This window comes from Harmonia axyridis, chromosome 5 (assembly GCF_914767665.1).
Source record: "Harmonia axyridis chromosome 5, icHarAxyr1.1, whole genome shotgun sequence".
Taxonomy (NCBI): domain Eukaryota; kingdom Metazoa; phylum Arthropoda; class Insecta; order Coleoptera; family Coccinellidae; genus Harmonia; species Harmonia axyridis.
Genome location: NC_059505.1, coordinates 23,892,663 through 23,910,038, shown reverse-complemented (window position 1 = coordinate 23,910,038; position 17,376 = coordinate 23,892,663).

The following is a 17,376-nucleotide window of genomic DNA, read 5'->3' as shown; positions in this document are numbered from 1 at the left end:
TACCATATTCAATGGAACTGGTGCAGCAAGATTTGAAGGATGAAGTTCCTTTTTCCGTCGCTACTGATGCCTCAAATAGAGGAAATAGAAAATACTTTCTGGTAGCTATTCAATATTTTTCCACAAAGAACGGAATTTGTCATAAAATCTTGGATTTTTACGAAGATTCTTTCGAAGATTCATTATCTATCAAGTTATTGAAAAATCACATCTTACATGGAGCAGAGTGACTGCATATGGTGCGGACAACGCTTTTGTAAATTTCGGAGTCAATAAATCCGTTTTTCAAAAATTGAAATCCGAGGAAAACAACGACATAATTGCTGCTCATTGCAATGACCATATATTTCACAACTGCGCTAAAAATGCATTGAAAGTAATGCCTGTTGATGTCGAAAATATAGTAATGAAAGTATTTGCAGAGTTCTCTTGTTCCGCGAAAAAAACGAGAAGAGTTGAAGCAGTGTTTTGATTACTTCGAAAGCGAATACAGAGAAGTTATTCGTCACGTTCCTACAAGGTGGCTTACTTCATTTAAAGCTCTTGATGGAATGCTCTCATCATGGGGGCCATTGAAAAGGTACTTCTTAGAACAAGGTTCTGATAATTGTCCAGCAGCACTTTGGGCCATTTTATCAGACCAAGAAAACGCAATTTCATCAGAAGCTAATCCTACTTATAATGAGCTATATTTGTATTTTACTCATAACTTTATGGCTTCCTTTAAACAAATTTTTCTGATGTTAGAGAAACATTCCACAGCAGCATTCAATCTACATAATATAATGGTTAAATTTCGAGACACAATTGTAAAGAAAATAAGTGACAAATATTTCGGAATGAAAGTGCATATGGCATTGAGAAAAGGCTATCTTTCAGATCACGAAGTGGAAGAATTCATCAAAAACGCAACAAATATTTACAAAAGAACGCTAGATTATATAGAGAAGTGGTACCAATTTGAAAATTTGAATTTTTAAATTTTTAGTTATTTGGATATCGAGTGCGGAAGGTTACCCACGCTGGACCAACTGCTCGAACTATGGTCAATATCGCCATGGAAACAACAAACTCCTTCAGAAAATATTTACGAAGAACTGACTGTCCTTCAAAGGGTTTTTCCTTCACTTGAAGGCAATTCCATTAATTTTTGGTGCAATTTTTTCAAAAAAGCAGATGCACCAAATTTACTGAAAATTGTGCAGTTTGTCTGCAGTATTCCTGTGTCCAACGTTTTTGTGGAACGAATCTTTAGCGTTATGGGAAATCTATGGACTGACGAAAGAAATCGTCTCGACGTAAACACTGTAAAAAGTGAATTGTGTGTTTATTTCAATATGAATGCTAGTTGCACGGAATTTAAGGATGCCATCTCAAGCAATAAATCTTTGTTGAAAGCAGTCTCATCAAATGCTAAGTATACGAAGAAGTAGACTGTAAGCTTTTTTTTTTTAACTAATAAAAATTGTCCGGTTTTTTCCTCATATACATCTGGCAACCCTAGCCCTAGTTGGAATGAAATTGAAAATGAAAAAATTTTGTTCATAGTAAAATCACTTTTTTTTTTTAAAACTAGAATATCAAAAAAGATATTCGAGAAGTCTAAAATAGGAACAAATACTGAAGTTATTTTAATTTCTATCAAATCAAGCAAATTGACCTTAAATAGACGAAATCCAAGCAATTCGTAACATGAAACAATGAATATTAAAAATATCATCGTATTAAATATAAAAAATTTTATCAATTTTAGTTAATGTTAATTATAAATAAAAATTAATAAGTTCCAACTTATACCTCTAACAGCATATTGGATTGTTCGATCATTCAACATACAACCAAATGTGTTCGTCGCAGAGCTGTGACGAGCACTAAAAAAAAGTGTTTGAGCACTAAGCACTCAAAAAAAGAACTTCGAGCACTAAGCACCGATTTTCACATAAGACTCGCGATTACTAAGCATTTTGTAAAAGTTATTCGAAATTTCGAGCACTTAGCACTAAGCACTTTTGTAGGAACTGTGAGGTTTTTTAATCGGAATGAATATTGTCCCTATAAACATATGTAATATTATGGAAGGGTAAGAGAAGAATTTCACCAGAACTTTATAGAAGCGATCTGATTCAAAATATTCAAATTTTCGAATGAAAAATTGGGTTAATATTTTTCAGAGTTGACAATATAAACAGGATTATCAAAATAAAAAAGAATGGGCAAAATGAAAATGAAAGAGAAAAAGTTCAAATTCTTCAAATATGGATTTTGAACTTTAACACATAAATGATACTAGTTAACCAACATATAGATTAATAGATTGAATATCAAATGACAGGAACCTGCATGGAGGGGACAAATGTGATGAGTTATTTTTCCATACTTGAAAATATTTTTGAGCTGTCATGTCGTTCAGGTTTATTATTTCGTCATAATGTCTGTAATTTTGTGCCAGAGATGATCAAAAACAATAAGGTTCGACCGAGGGTTCGACTCACTGATGATGAATCTGTCCTGAAATTCGATTCTGTTCGTCCGGCCGAAAAGTGATAATTCACGAAGAGATATTCAAACTTATTTTAACCATTTTCTGTTTCAAATGCATATTTTCAAGATGAAATTTGTTTTTAAGAGTCCGTTCACGCGGCGCAAATTAAGGCGTTTTCTCAACTAATTCGTTCTTGATTTTCTCAGGAACGGTGGACGCTATCGAGATAATTCAAAATAATATTGGAATGTCTTCTCACCTAGTCTGTTCGTCTGGTAATAATTTTACTTCAAGTTGCAAATTAATTCTTTTATAGAGGTGGAAATTACGATTTTCAATACCAGTTTTGAATAATTTATTGTCGCTTCAGTTGACATCTATTCGAAAATCTAATACAACATGGGCATAGCTTATTTCTTCTTCTTTCCATTGATACCAATAAGTTATTATTACATCATAGTTACTCAAATTTCCATGTGACATTGTAAATCTGTTTCAATTCTCAGAATTGTGAACTGAAAGTCACTGCTCCTCCCTTAGAGGAGAGGCTTTCAGCTATCAGGACCTTCATTTAGGAAAAATAGTCGTGGAAACCTTTGATTTAAATATTCGTCACGAACAAAAAAATTATTGCTCTTGCCCCTTCACGTTGCAACCCCTCTGCTTCCCAAGCAGTGTGGTATAAACAGACTCTTAAACAAGAACAAATCTAATAGAACCGTTCTTTTGGCAAATCCCGAACAGCTTTTATGACTTTTTATGACCTATCCAACCCGCATCGAATGAGTGGAGAAAATATTTATTAACAACATCTGGTAAGAAAGATAGTTCATCTAAATAGAAATTCATTTTGAACCATCCAACCGACTCAAATTATGAACGTCTTGATGATCATAGGATTCCGTAACATCTGAACTATGGGGATTTATATGATATACAAGGTGAATGCAGTATTCGGAGAAAATATTTATCCCAAATAATGGCATTAACAACATCTGGTACCGTATTCTCGACAAGTGATCTTTCAAAACGTATACGTCCTTTCGGAGCTTTGAAGACTGAATGTACGTATACGATTAGAGAAAAAAGAATCACTAAGGAATTTTTTGTGTATGAATCTATATTTCGGGATTCTAAAAATGCAAGCCCGCATGAAATAAACCTGTTTCGAATCTCGGAGAAAAAATCCTAGAAGAATTTGTGCACCTGGGTCTACCATTTTGATTAACTTTTTACATAGAGTATATTTTCTATGATTATTGATGATGTTGAGGTTTGCTGAGTTCCCTTGTAAAAATTGCATTTGTTGAGTATTTGCATAAATATAAATAATTTTCAGAAATAAATTGAAGTTGGAATGTTAGAATATATACTCAAATAATTTCATTTTTTAGCCTTTTTGTGCCCTCTGTTGTATATGCTCCCCATTCTCCATTACAACACAGAGATCTGTAATATATTGTACATAATTCATGTACATAACACATGTATCACATCATTTGAAGAAAGAGGAACAATATAACATATTGTGAGACAGTCTACTGCAGAATTATACGAATAATTCATTGCTTTTATTACTTGTTCAAAATTGAAACTATGAATTTTGCTAAATATACCCACCCATTAAGAAACAAGTTTCATTAAAAATGTGCGAGTATTATGAATAATTTCTAGCTTTATCGGACTAAGTGATTAACTTTTATCTACACTAAATTATTTTCACATTGCGCGGTCATTATTTTATTGCTACCTGACAATTGGGCAATATGATAATAAAACTAAATTTAACGGGTGACACGTTTTGACCAATTAGAGACCACCACGCAGCATGTAGATCGTACGGCAAAGACTAGTGTTTTATAAATCAACTTTATCCAAGAAATCAATTTTAGCCCAGTTTGCAGATGACATCGCTATTTACTACCACAATAGAATGCGGAAAACAATTACTAGGCAGTTATAGATAGTCCTAGACAAACTAATGGAATACATCTAGAAATGGAAATTCAAATTTAAACATCCAAAACAGTTGCAATCTGGTACGGAGGTACAAGAGTTAAGAAGGAGAAAGCAGTGGAAACGTCGAAATATTTCGACGATAGAATTTAAAAAAGGAGCAAAACATCTGGGAGTAATTCTAGATGAAGGAATGAACTTTATTTAACAAACAGATAGAATAAAAGAGTAAAAGGCGCGGGCACGGGAGATTGTACCCGCCGCTCAATCCAAAAAGTGAACTTCTCTCAGAAAAGATTAAGATAATAAAAATAGTGCTAATACTAAGCATTAAGTATGCAGGAGTAATCTGGTATAATACGAAAAACAATAATAAAGATTAGTTGCAAAGTAGACCAAATAAAGTAAACAGAACAGCGGTTGATGCCTCATGGTGGTGAATAAGGAAGCAACAAATCAGAGAGGATATGAAAATTGAAACTATTCAGGAAATAGTTAACAAACAAAGATAGAAGACAAAAGAGACGCTGAAAGAGCTAGAGAATATGGAAGTAAGAAAGATACTTCGAATTCAAATAATAATGACAGATAAGAGGAATCACTCACATAACCCCCTAGTGCTGACAAACTCCTCAATTTAACAAAACAGTTTTTAACATCTTCAAACTTCACAGCTTCACATTTATTCTCCTGTATTGACTTAAAGGATGATCCCATATTCACGAAAATAGAAAAAGTCTAAAATTTTTTTTTCGATTGGAGAATTATTGAAGAAAGCCGATATTGAAATATGACAAAACTTCAAAATTTGAAATTATTCGGTCGATTAGTTGAGGAGTTATTGAACTGAAAAAATTTCACTCATAAGGGAATGTTTATTGATCACCCTGTATGACGGTGCCAAGTAGAGATTTAGAATTTTCATAATGAATTGATACTTTGTGGTTACGAAAACAGAAAAAAATCATAATGTTCACGTACTGGGTGAACCAATATTCACAAAAATAGGAAAAGTCTAAAATTTTCCTAGTCCGGATCTGATTTATTTGATTTCAGAAATATTGAAGTAATACGCTAGTAAAAGATGACAAAACTTCAAAATTTGAAATTATTCGGTCGATTAGTTGAAGAGTTATTCAACAGTGAAATTTCACTCATAAAATGAACATCATCCTGTATATCCCAAACGAAGGCATTCAGGCGATTGAAACTCCTTGATACGGGTCCTCCATTATGACCTCGATTCCTGGTATTCGTTTGTCGCATTCTTCTCGAGACACCCTGTATAAGATACAATGAACTGAGATAGAAAACAAAAAACAAAGGGTCCAATATTCTACCCTGTGGTAAACCAACTGTGGTAACTATGTCATCAGATGTAACTTTTTCTTCTTCAAGCTCAACAATGACCCTCTGCTTTCTGTCCCTTAAGTAACTCTGTATTAACTTCAACTGGTTTCCCCTAATTCCACAGTTGTCTAATATATCCAACAATTTTTTCATGTTCTACACAATCAAATGCCTTCGAAAGATCTAAAGAGAGGCCAATTGGTATCTCGTCTTGTTCAAGTGCCTCAACAACTTCATTAGTGAGTTCGAAAATATTCGTTTCTATATTTCTATTTTTTACAAAGTTGTACTGACATTTTGGGAAGATTTCAAATTTATGAAAAAACTTTGAAAGTCTGTTGTGAAGGATGCTTTCAAACAATTTGGAGAATGATGAAAGTATGCTTATGGGCCTGTACTTATCAGGATCTTCCACATTCTCTTTTTTATGAATGATTTTGATTGTCGCTATCTTAAGGTTGTTAAGAAAGATGCCCTCTCTGAAAGAGCGATTTTTTATTTGGGTGAGAGGTTCGACTATTAGATCTATGTATGTCTTGATGGCCTCAATGGGGATCTTATCATGCCACGTGACTCTTTATTTTTGAAAGACCACACAACAGATATAACCTCCTCCTGAGTGATCTCAAACATATAGAAAAAGTACGTTTTTCGGAAATAATTCAAAGATTCTGTTTTCGGTTGAATCGATCAACTGTAATTCTATTAAATTGGGATAATGAAACACCGGATTTCTAAACTAATATATTGAATTTGGCTGTACAAGTTATGTGTTTACAAGGTAACAGCTACGAGCGTACTGAGGTACCCCGATTTCCTGGGGATGTTAAGTGTCGCTTTGGATTTTGCAAACCAAAGCGCAATCCAGGTCCCTGATTGGTCCACGTCTTTGTTCCTTTGTTCCTACGATGTGACTTCAGGATGACCATATGTGGCGTCAACGTGGCGTCGAGGATGTACCAGTTCTATTTTTTGCCCTCGCTGTAACTGCAGGGGTTGGTTTTTCGACCTAAATGCGTCTTTCTGAATATTCAACTGTCCGTAAAGTTTGTGTGAAATTCACTTGACGCAACATACCGCCTCCCCTGAAAGCTCTGCCTTTCAACAACGTCCGAAACTGCAGGCAGAGTACCCTAACGCTCAAAAAAATGTCAATTTTCGATCAGTAAAACACAAAGTCTCGATACCGGTCGTTTAAATAATCCTTTAGCAGTTCTCACTGTCACAACACGCACTATACTGTCCTTACCAGGATGCGTTTCGATGATTCTGGCTAGGTCCCATTTTTGAGGAGGAGAGTTGTCCTCCTTTAATAATACCATTGTCCCTGGTTCCATGTTGCTAGTTCCTTGATTCGATCGCCACCTTGTTCTACCTTGAAGAGTTGATAAATAGTCCTTGGACCACCTGGTCCAGAAATGCTGTACGATTTGTTTCAGGTGGTGGTACTTCTTGATTCGATTTGGATTCTCGAATCGTAGGTCTTCTTGCGGTGTTGATAGAAGTGGTGATCCAATAAGAAAATGACCTGGTGTGAGAACATTCAGATCCAAAGGAGAGGGGTGTTAAAGGTCGTGAGTTTAAGCACGTCTCTACCTGTACAATGACTGTATAAAACTCATCATAAGTCAGCCATAAGTTTCACCCAAAAGTGACTGTCTAAGTAATTTATCCTATTCTGACTAGTATCCCGCCATAATACCTCCTCCAAAGGAGGCTCTTCTATGTGAGTAGAGCCCCTGAGGTATAAAATATTCGCGCAGTAATATGCAATATTTAGATTTTCAATTTCATCAATATAGTCATCATCTTTAATATTTGTAAATATATAATCAATTTTCGATGTACTTGTAACACCTCATTCATTAGTGAATACTCTTGATGGACTATCATTTTTAAAACACATCGAGGAACTGCGCATTAGGTCATACAATAGGTTCTCATTATAACATTTTTTCAACCAATCAATATTAAAATCACCCAAGAATATCAAATGATCAGATTTAACCATACAATAATTAAGAATTGATGTCATATAACATCTAAAAAGTTGAAATATTTCCGGATGGAGGTCTATAGACAGTAACAATAAAATATTTAACGTCATAATTACATTTACAATTGGGTGAATTTTTGTGCGCTGAGACTCCAAAAGATCTAAACGTTTTCCTTTAACACCTTTGTGTAAAATTTTTGTCTTATTGAAATCTATAAAATGATTGGAGGTGATACAGTGATAGGAAAAACCGGTTGTAGACTTATTTCGAAGAATCGAATTCCAATGTTCTTAAATTCTAATTCCGAGAGATCGACCGGTCTGACATCTTGATCTTATAAGGATGTGGACTGCTGTTATGGATCAAAATATCAGAAAAAGTAGGTTTTCTATATACAGGGTGTCCCGTAAAGACCACGTCAAACCGAGGGAGAATGTAGATCAAAAGATAACCCACCTGCTATGACAAAATTCCTATAATAAAAGTCTTACCGTTTTCGAGATATTTTTTGTTTTTGAAAATAATGAATTTTCGCCACTTTCAATGGTTTTGCCCTTACGGTTGGTACAATTTTACATCTTTCTGGTTAATTTTTTCAGTAAAATATTGCTGAAGAATGGTTTTAACGTTTACATTAAAAACATCCTTCGAAAATGTTAAAGGGGGGCTATGAGAAATATTTTTATGGGAAATTTTGGTAGTGGATTATTTTGTTCATGAAGTTTAGAACATCGTAGTGGAAAAAAAAATGTACCGAGCTACTGCTGCACATTACACCAATAAATTGTCTATTTTATAGTGATTTCACAGAGGTATCACATAAGTCATTTGTTATTCAAAGAAAAAAGATATGGCTGTTTTTAACCAAATGGGTACGTTTCTGACAAAATCAAGTTTGTCAATTCTGTTAAGAAATATTCGATCTTGCATTACTTAGTGAACAATGGCAATTGTTTACGTGCGAAAATATTACTCGCATAATTATTCACCTCAACGAAATTCAATTTTGCCGGCAAATTTTGGAAAACATCATGCAGATCCAGATTTTTTAATAAGATCATTTGGAGCGACGAGTCTTCCTGTACCAAGGATGGGTACATGAATCTTCACAATTGCATAGCTGGAATATCATTCATCCACACGAGGTGAGAGAAGATAGATCACAATATCGATTCAAGATCAATTTATGGACTGGAATATTTAATGGTGCAATTTTGGGCCTGATCGAACTGCCGCCATCACTGAACGCAAACAATTATTTGGAGTTTTTAACCAACCAGCTGCCCATTTTATTGGAAGATGTGCCACTGGCGCTGCGACGTAATCTCTGGTTTCAACATGATGGATGCCCAGCGGCCAGCACATTACGGACTCGAAGTTACCGAACATTCGAATAGAACTTATCCCCACCGATGGATTCGAAGAGAAGGTAAAATTTTGGGGCCTCCTCGTTCACCTGACCTGAATCCTATGGACTTATTATTGGGGCTGCCTGAAAGACAAAGTTTACGCAACACCCATACGTGATGATGCCGAATTGAGAGAACGCATCCGCATTTCGGCTTCATCACGTATGGGTGTTGCGTATACTTTGTCTTTTAGGCAGCCCCAATATTAAAAGTCTAGAGGATTCAGGTCTTCATGTACCCATCTTCGGTACAGGAAGACTCATCGCTGCAAATGGTCTTATTAAAAAAATCTGGATCTTCATGATGTTTTCCAAAATTTGCCCGCAAAATTGAATTTCGTTGAGGTGAATAATTATGCGAGTAATATTTTCGCACGTAAACAATTGCCATTGTTCACTAAGTAATGCAAGATCGAAGATTTCTTAACAGAATTGACAAACTTGATTTTGTCAGAAACGCACCCATTTGGTTAAAAACAGCCATATCTTTTTTCTTTGAATAACAAATGACTTATGTTGTACCTCTCTGAAATCACTATAAAATAGACAATTTATTGGTGTAATGTGCAGCAGTAGCTCGGTACATTTTTTTTCCACTACGATGGGCTAAACTTCATGGACAAAATAATCCACTACCAAAATTTCCCATAAAAATATTTCTCATAGCCCCCCTTTAAAATGTTCGGTGGATATTTTGAATGTAAACGTTAAAACCATCCTTCAGCAATATTTCACTGAAAAAATTAACCAGAAAGATGTAAAATTGTACCAACCGTAAGTGCAAAACTATTGAAAGGGGCGAAAATTCATTATTTTCAAAAAAAAAAAAATATCTCGAAAACGGTAAGACTTTTATTATAGGAATTTTGTCATAGCAGGTGGGTTATCCTTTGATCTACATTCTCCCTCGGTTTGACGTGGTCTTTACGGGACACCCTGTATATTAAATTCAAGATGTTCATTCATTATTTTTACCTGAATGTCTTCGAAATTCAAACACTTATTGTTGTCTTTTTTTTCTAAAGTGAACTGAATGGAGCTGTAGAAGGAATTTATCAACTCTAAAAAAAAATCTAGTTCTGAAGTCGAGCCAGTCCATATACAGAAAATATCGTCCGATATGTGGACGATATTTTCTGTATATGGACTGGCTGTATATGACTGGATGAGAAAATATCGTCCACATATCGCTTCCAGTACAGTTCATAATCGGTCAAACTGATATTGGCAGAGGAAAATATTTTCTTTTCTATGGCTGTCACGAATCTCTCACTACACAAATTGGATGAAGGGGAACCCATTGGTAGAACTTAAAATAGCTTTGCCTTAGACATATTTTAAGAATTCTCATTGTCTCCTCTTTCATATCTACAGTGATAGAAAGGTTTTCATTAAGATGTTGGTTTACTAGATACTCTACTTCTGTAGTTGGTCAACTGGATATTATTTTTGATGGAGTATATTGGACTATGTTGAATCATATTAGGCAATATTGAATTTAAATGTTTGCATAGTTTTGACTCAGGTGCATTGGTATAAGAAACAATGGATCTCATTGGGCAATTTCCTTTGTGAATTTTTGGGAGAGCTTATAAGGAAGGTATTGTTGAGTTCATCACAGTCAAAGGAATATTCACCTGAGATAGCATGATACGGCAATTTTTGATGGTCTTTCTGACTGCACTTTGGAGTTTTGATGTGGGGTCAGATTTTAATTGTTTGAGTTTGTTGGGGTTCAACAAGGCTTCCGTTTCTTCTAAGTAGTCATTTTTGCATAAAATAGTTACAGTATTATCTTTGTCAGCTTTTGTTATTATTAAGTCATCGTCTGTGGCTCTTTTCTTTATTTGTTCCAGAATTTTCAACTCGGTCTTATCATTCTGAAACGTTGAATTGGAGATTATATCTGCACAAAGTGATTTCTCTAAATTTTGTTTATTGGAAGATTAAATTTTGTTTAGAGCTAATTCAACATTAACAGTCAGGTCTTTGAGGTCAGCTGTATTAAAATCATTCGGGAAATACTTCAAACCTTTCCCCAACAAATGCATTCCCGATATTTCATATTGTACATTTGTAAAATTCTTCACCTTCCCATGAAAATTTATGTTTGCTCCACTCACCGATGGTGATGAACTATTCTCACACCTTTTCACGTTGTTCAACGGATTTTCTAGTTTTTTAAATTGACTTAGATATTGATTATGTCCTAAAAACCTCACTTTCTCTCTAATGGTAAAATCCAGATAATCAAATCATATCCAAGGGATATGCGAGGAATCAATTTCGTATAAGGCAATATTCACAATATTGAAAGAATGCTGCCAAATTTCAATACAAGTAGAGTCTGAGGATAAGGCCGGAAGTAATCCAGAGTTACCGATATCAATTAAACGGACATACCTACTCAAAGATTTTGTCACGCAGCCTACAAATGCATGAAGTGCGGATAACGGAATGCCCGAAACCCATGACAACACTACCGAAATGCGTCAAATGTGGAGGCGACCATCTTTCGAGTCTAAATCAATGTTCGAAATATGTCCTAACTATATTTGTTCAAGAGATACAGGATGTTTTATGTATTTTATCAATAACTTTCGATCGGCATCGTAAACGCCTGCATGGATCTTCATGAAAATTTGAGTGAATGAGCACAGACCAATGCCAAATGTTGGCCCATAATGACTTATCGATAGCATAGGTCCAGACTGAGAAAATTACATTCTTTATTCCACATCTTGTGAAATACCCTCTAAATCGAATTTTCGAAAAGTGATATTCTCCTCAAAATCTACAATGAATACTCTTTCAAACAAGCCTATTAGGATTCAAACAAGCCTATTAGGATCAATGGCACACTCCGCATCATTATTTTATGAACCATTGAATATTAGGAATTTTCAATTTATAGTAAACACGGACCTGTAAATCTCCGAATGATGCGTCTATTCATATTGAATCGATTGAAATTCTCAGAAACATGACTTAGGTATGGTGCTGCATCTTATTCCATCCAAATATAGAATGTACGGGCAACATCAAATATTTTTGCCAAACGGAATTTAACCGAAAACTCGAATTAACATTGAAAATTTAATTGGACTATTATGAAATGGACTTAATAATGAAAATATAAAATGTATCTTATAAACATGTGTGGAACCGAAAAAAATTGGGCAATAAATGAGAAATAAAATTATTGTTTTTCTCTCTTCTAAACATTATCTTGCTCTTCAAATGTGCTACAGCTTTCTTCGAAATTTTCGTTCGATTTCGTTTCGCTTCACATGCAGCTTGAATACGATTAATCAGATGATCCCTGTCTATGATTTCATCAGAGTGAACTTCATTTTATTTAAAGCCTCCAGAGAAAATAATCCAAGCATTTAAGATCTGGGGATCTTGCAGGCCAGTCATGGGGTCGCCCTCTACCAAACCAATGATCTGAATAAACATGCAAATGCGCTACAATTCATAATGGAATATTGCTTCCATCATTCAAGAGCCCTGGCAAATTCTCCATTAAAATTGTAGATATGTCCCTCCTTTCAAGAATATACAGGGTCTTTCACGAGGAACCTCACCCATATTTATACGGGAAACTGCTGAACGTATTTTCATGAAATTCAGCACTTATAAGTATTTCACGATGCTGATGATATCTAAAATATTTTCAAGGCATGCGCACCTCCGGTTTTTCCGGAAATGACGGCAACTTCCGTTTTTCAAATTAGAACACCATTTTTTTATTGCAGAAATAGATTCCTTAGAAAATTTCAAGTTATTTTGATGTAAAATTTTTCAGTATTGGTTGAAAAATTCTCTCTGAGCGGGAAAATTCGAAAAAAAAATCGAAAATAGAGCTCCGCTGAAACAATAATAACTTCGAGGTTTTTGGATGGAAAATTTTCATTTTTGGGATTTTTCAAGATGTAAGATTGATGTATCCACTTTAAAAATCGAAATTGCGATTCATGATACAGGGGGTGAAAAAATCGCTTTCAAAATTAGGGATGACAAAATCGTGAAAAATCAATTTTTCAAATCAGAACCCCATTTTTTTATGGCAGATATTGAATCTACGTTAAAAAATAATGTGAGTGTATGCATCACACACTTGCCCTAAATTGGATATTTTCTGAGTTATTCACAAAAAACTGTTTTTCGTCTTGAATTTTCAGCTATTTCTTTTCCCTTCACGCCAAAAAGATGAAATTTTCAGGAACTGTTACTTAAACCTTTTTAGATTTTACTACCCTAATATGCAAGAGAAAAAAGTTACAGGTTGTTCCTAAATAGATGGCGAATTTTGATTCGAATTTGTATCGGAAACCTCTTTATTTCAACTAATCGGCCATCGGTTTTCTCTCCAGTGATGAATAAATAATTCCTTATGAACCATATGCAAAAACTTACCATGTTTTACATCCTTTTTTTTTTAATGATAGATATCATTAATTACATCTGCCAAATTCCTCTTTATTCAGTAGCATTTTGTGTTTACTATTAATTTGGTGATAATTCGTATTAAGTTATAAAATCGATCACTATGCCTAATTTTACCAATGAAGATTATTTAAATCTCATTCTACTTCATGGAGAATGTAATAAAGTTGTAGATAGAAGATAGAACGATTCGACTGTTCATTGAGAGGTTTCCTGACCGACCCAGATTAGTTGAAATAAAGAGGTTTCCGAAACAAATTCGAATCAAAATTCGCCATCTATTTAGGAACATCCTGTAACTTTTTTCTCTTGCATATTAGGGTAGTAAAATCAAAAACATGGTTTAAGTAACAGTTCCTGAAAATTTCATCTTTTTGGCGTGAAGGGAAAAGAAATAGCTGAAAATTCAAGACGAAAAACAGTTTTTTGTGAATAACTCAGAAAATATCCACTTTAGGCAAGGGTGTGATGCATACACTCACATTATTTTTTAACGTAGATTCAATATCTGCCATAAAAAAATGGGGTTCTAATTTGAAAAAATTGATTTTTTACGATTTTGTCATCCCTAACTTTGAAAGCGATATTTTCACCCCCTGTATCATGAATCGCGATTTCGATTTTTGAAGTGGATACATCAATCTTACATCTTGAAAAATCCCAAAAATGAAAATTTTCCATCCAAAAACCTCGAAGTTATTCTTGTTTCAGCGGAGCTCTATTTTCGATTTTTTTTTCGAATTTTCCCGCTCAGAGAGAATTTTCCAAACAAAACTGAAAAATGTTACATCAAAATAACTTGAAATTTTCTAAGGAATCTATTTCTGCAATAAAAAAATGGTGTTCTAATTTGAAAAACGGAAGTTGACGTCATTTCCGGCAAAACCGGAGGTGCGCATGCCTTGAAAATATTTTAGATTTCATCAGCATCGTGAAATACTCATAATTGCTGAATTTCATGAAAATACGTTTAGTAGTTTCCCGTATAAATATGGGTGAGGTTCCTCGTGAAAGACCCTGTATAGTCCAATTAGGCAAATATTGTAAATTCCACACTAAATATTGACTGAACAAAAAAGTTGTAAATTGCGTTTCCTAGTCACTTTCGGATTTACTCTGGACCAAATATGTGCATTGCGAACATTCAAAATGTCATCCTTTGTTAAGATCGCTTCATCAATAAAAAGATGAAGATAGCTTGCTTGTTTCGCAAAACTCATCTGCAAAATAGCATCCTCAGTAGTTCATCGCCTGGCTCCAAGCTTTGGATGGATTGTAACTTAAATGGATGCCACTTTTCACGGTGCAGAACTTGCCAGACCTGACAATGTGGTGAATCTAAACCTGAACCAAGACGCCGAGTGCTGGTTGAGGTATTTTCTTGGAGAGCTTTTCTTGTCTCTTTATGGTTTACCATCGAACTTGCTCTTTGTGGCAAATCTAAAACTGAACCAAGACGCCGAGTGCTGATTGAGGGATTTTCTTGAACAGCTTATATTATCCCTTCATGATTTACCATCGAACTTCCCCTTCCTCGTTTATTTATTGACGGAAAGTGTCCAGTTTCACGAAGTGAGCAATTACCATGTTCGAATGTTTGGTGGTTAGGAATTCAACGATCCGTTTATAGCCTAGCAGCTCCACGACCATTGCACTTACAAAATCCATAAACTAACAAACATATCAGTATACTCAGTAAATGACGGCATTTCGATAATTCTCTTATTGAAAATTTTATGAAAACACAACAATCTACCACTTGTTTATTCTATTTCAATAATTAACCGACAATGGTTTGAAATGTTTAAATTTTTAGCATCAGCCATCTAGATTTTGAAATGGGTTAAATTCAAAATAAACGAATTTCTCCTGTAATCTTTCACATAGCAGTGAAAATAAATGATATTGCTTCAGATCGATTCAAGTAGCATGTTAGAAGATAAATAGTGGACCAGAAAGAAAGGCTAATGAAAGCTGCAGAACATTCAATACAAGAGCAAGCAGGTATCAAAAATAATAGGAAAATTTTTGAGAGCAAATCACACAAGAAAATCTATGGGGGAAGGGGTATGAATGAATTTATTTGCGAAAGTGTGAATGAGATGTCGAATTGTGCAACAAGGGGGGAAAGTCCAACTTTTCTCGCGAGTGTGGAAGCAAACACTCGAGAAAAGGACTTTCTCCACATGTTGCACACTATACTTTTCCTACAACTACAGACATTTCAATAATTCAAGTAATGGACTTGATTCAAATCAAAATGGCCTTCGTTGACAGTATGCGCCAATTTATTGCGTTTCCATAGAAACGACTCAAAAGCCCAATTTCATTGGTCTTCCAAGCGAGGTGTGGGCAAAGTACCGTGAGAAATAATATTTCCCACAGTCTGAGCAATACATAGGTTTGAAATTGAGTAAGCTATGAAGAATACGCTACTTTTCATAGCAGTTGTAGGACAAAATATTTTGTTTTGTATGCGTGTGTCTGATTTCAGTCAGTTAGTATTTTTTTTAAATATCTGAAATTTTTCTTTCGTTATGCTCGTACAACTGAAATTTTTAAAATGCATGTCTTCCAAGATCGGCATCCCGGCTACTTATTTTAGTTATAATTGTATGTACATCACTTTATCTTTGAATCTAACTGATTTTGATATTATATGTTTGTTTATAAAATTGTAAACCATTTCATTGATTGTGAATATTTATTAGGAAGAATAGGCCTTAACACGAATCATCTATCTCTAAGGTATCGCGATCTATTCAATATCCCTTTCAATCCAACTAATATAGTAGGAGACATGAGAGAGGCCAAGCGTGTTTAAGTCGATTCAATCCACATATCAATCTTTCAGCTTAAAAAAAATTTTGAATCTTTGTAACAGTGTTAAGATTAATCTCTTTAATGAACATATTCTTTTGTTTTTTTTTTACTCACTTTCAATGTAAAATGGCTTGTCCGTGAATTATGAATGAATGAATAACTACTGAGGTTTACAACTATCATTCTTAATTAATCAAATATCTAATTTTTGGAAGCACGAAATCGGATGTAAAATAATTCACGAGATCGAAAAATCTTCAATAAATATGAAAATAAGGTTCCTAAAGAAAACTCAAAAGGTACTATATTTCATCGTTTACATTTTGGTTAACTATGACGTATTGATCGCAACTTTGTTTGACTTCCTTCATGCGAATAGTAAAATTTTCATCGATATTTTTCAATTAGAAACATGTACTTCCTGTTGAAAGAAGAGAATGGTTATTGTGATAACTTCTTCATTACCTATAAGATTTGTAATGAAATGTACTCATTTCAAAATAAACTAATATTGCTTTATATACTTCATTTTATAAGAAATATCCCGTGAAATAACTGGAAATTCAATTTCATCTTCTCCTTCTTCTTGACGAATAAATCGATTTGATATTGAATTATAATATAAATATAAATTTCAAGTTATTTAATAAAACTCATCTGATATACAACTGCGCACTAAATTCATATGAAAGTGTCTATCAATGTATTGAATTTCAATGCATGATCAAATAATAATCAGATTATGTAATATGATCATAGGGTACTAAGGCGTCGGCACATGGTTACGACAAGAGATTACTGAGCACTGAGTCTTTTGCATAAGTAGATACTTCGATTACTAAGCACGAAGCACTGCTTTTAAAAAATGCTCGGGGTTAAAAAAAGGCATCGAGTGCTTTCGAAAGCACTAA